Source organism: Psammomys obesus, unplaced genomic scaffold (genome assembly GCF_907164565.1).
Source record: "Psammomys obesus unplaced genomic scaffold, mPsaObe1.curated_primary_1811, whole genome shotgun sequence".
Lineage (NCBI taxonomy): Eukaryota > Metazoa > Chordata > Mammalia > Rodentia > Muridae > Psammomys > Psammomys obesus.
The window spans coordinates 11571421-11574314 of record NW_026596256.1 but is presented as its reverse complement, the minus strand read 5'-3'; the positions used below and the strand labels follow the sequence as shown (position 1 = coordinate 11574314).

At 43.7% G+C, this 2894-nt stretch overlaps 1 pseudogene; it reads right to left on the bottom strand.

Moving 5' to 3' along the window:
- Window positions 1-955: 955 nt before the first annotated feature.
- Window positions 956-1533, bottom strand: LOC129668691 (40S ribosomal protein S6-like; annotated as a pseudogene).
- Window positions 1534-2894: the final 1361 nt, after the last annotated feature.

Below are 2894 nucleotides of genomic sequence, written 5' to 3'. Positions count from 1 at the left end.
GGACAATCATTTTTTTTTAAAAGGTAGTGACTTACTTGGAAGGATGCTGTGATATAAGGTAGGGTAAATGTTGTTAAGAATTTTTAGCCAACTTCGAGTTTTTTTTTTGGGTCAACATGATTTGCATAAAATGTTGTATTTTTCATTTTTTTGAACAGATTCTAAGACATGGGAACTTCTGTGTAATGGTTGACTCTCAAGCTGCCTTCAGTGCAGCACAGCATCTTGTGTGCTACCCTGTCGAGAGGGGCAAAGTCTGTAGGTGACCTCTATGTGAGGAACTATCATTCTCCCAAAAGCCCTGAAGCATGTAGATCTTGCCCACAACTATGCAGAGCAGGCAAGTGATCACTTCCCTCTTGAGCCTTCAGATGATGGGTACCTTGACCACCATCGTAATGGAAGCCAGAAAAAAGAAATTCTAGCTCATGCCACAGAAATTGTGGAATGACAAGTGTATGTTCTGTTAAGCTCTTAAACTTGTGATTTGTCATACAGTAATAAAAAATAGATCTGAACTTTTGTGAGTCTGAAAACTGTTGTGTAGCAGTTTCCTCTGAGATTGGAACATTGCACCCAGCAGGGATCTTACACTGTCAGGAAAACAACTCAAGAAAACTTCAGAGCCTCCCTGAAGCTGATCAGATTTGCTAGGTTCCTTTCTTCCCAAGAGTAAACAGTAAAGACTGCTGAGCCAAGGCGAGTCTTCAAGGAAGAATGAGCTCAGGTACCAGGAAGAAACAGAAACCAGCCTAGCAACCTGAAAAAGCAGAAACCAGCTCAGCTGCCTGAGAAGGTTTAGACCAACTGAGGCACCTGGAAAGGAAAATCTCCATCCTGTTGAGATACCTGAAGACTGAGCAGGTTTCTAGCTTTTGTGAGCTGTCACCCACGTTGAGGTGGGCTTTGGTGGTACAGCTGTCTTTGAGTAATTTCTGCTCTTGTAAGCAATACTTCAGCATTTTTGTTGCAGGACAGGTGGAATGACAAGATGCTGTGTCTTGGGTGCTTTGGTCCTGGACTTCTTTCCTTCTTTGTTTAAGGGCTTTCTGACAACATTTTGGTGGACATCATATTTTTTAGAGAGATTAAAGAGCTTTTGGATTCTACTAACTCTTTCAGGTCCCAGCCAACGAGGCACAGTAGTTAGTATCTGTCAGTCCAGTCCAGGAATCTCTCTCTCTCTCTTTCTCTCTCTCTCTCTCTCTCTCTTTACAATATCCAAGTTGAGAACACTCAGACCGGCATTCATTGGGCTTCCTCTTCCAGTTCTCCTTGGTCTGTAACAAGAATGCCTCTTACTTTCAGCAGGCATACTCTGCCATGGGTCAAAACACCTTGCTTCATGGAAAAACCTTGCTTGTCTTACCCACCACTGATCCAGACCATAGAACCCTTCCACTCTTCACCCAGAGCATCAGCAGCTACTTCTGTGGCCATGCACTTCTCATAGAACATAAAAAGCTTGTGCTCATGGTCCACTTCAATGAGTTTCTGGCAGCCAGTGGCAAGGAAAGAGATATTCTGCTTCATATTGACACAACTGACTGCTAAGGAGGTGTCATGAAACGAGCCATTTTATAGGTTTTTTTTTTCCTTTTCTCTTTGATTTGTGTGTGTGTGTTTTTACTTTTTTGTATTAATTACAGTGTATTCACTTTGTATCCCAGCTGTAGCCCCCTCCCTCGTCCCCTCTCAATCCTGCCCTCCCTCCCTCATCTTCTCCCATCCCCCTTCCCAAGTCCACTGATAAGGGAGGTCCTCCTCCCCTTCCCTCTTACCCTAGCCTATCAGGTCTCAGCAGACATGGCTTCTTTGTCTTCTTCTGTGGCCTGGTAAGGCTGCTCCCCTCTCAGGGGGAGGTGATCAAAGAGCCAGCCACTGAGTTTATGCCTGAGATTGTCCCTGTTCCCATAACTAGGGAACCCACTTAGACACTGAGCTGCCATGGGCTACATCTGTGCACAGGTTCTAGATTATCTCCTTGCATGGTCCTTGGTTGAGGTATCAGTCTTAGAAAAGACCCCTCTGCCAGAATTTTTGGTTCTGTTGATCTCCTTGTAGAGCTCCTGTCCCCTCCAGGTTTTTCTATCTCCCCCTTCTTTCATAAGATTCCTTGCACTCTGCCCAAAGTTTGGCTATGAGTCTCAACATCTGCTTTGATACCCTGCTGGGCAGAGTCTTTCAGAGGCCCTCTGTGGTAGGCTCCTGTCCTGTTCCCTGTTTTCTCCCTCTTACGTTGTCTGTCCTCTTTGCCTTTCTGAATGAGGATTGATCATCTGTGACAACACATGCTGGAGAGGATGTGGAGAAAGGGGAACCCTCCTCCATTGTTGGTGGGAATGTAAACTTGTACAACCACTCTGGAAATCAAGCTGCCGCTTTCTCAGACAACTAGGAATAGTGCTACCTCAGGATCCAGCTGTACCACACTTAGGCATACATATCCAAAAGATGCTCAAGTACACAACAAGGACATTTGCTCAACCATGTTTGTAGCAGCTTTATTCATAATACTCAGACTCTGAAAACAACCCAGTTGTCCCTAAACTGAGGAATGGATACAGAAATCATGGTACATTTACACAATGGAATACTACTCAGCAACTGAAAACAAGGAAATCATGAAATTTGCAGGCAAATGGTGGGAACTAGAAAAGATAATCCTGAGTGAGGTATCCCAGAAGCAGAAAGACACACATGATATATAATAACTTATAAGTGGGTATTAGACATGTAATATAGGATAAACATACTAAAATCTGTTCACCTTAGAGAAATTAAGCAAGAAGAGGACCCTGGCTAAGATGATCAATCCTCATTTTACAGTTTTTTACTGTGCTTTTCCTGACAATATGTGTGAGGTTGATGTTTTCTTTTAACTGGCTTACCCT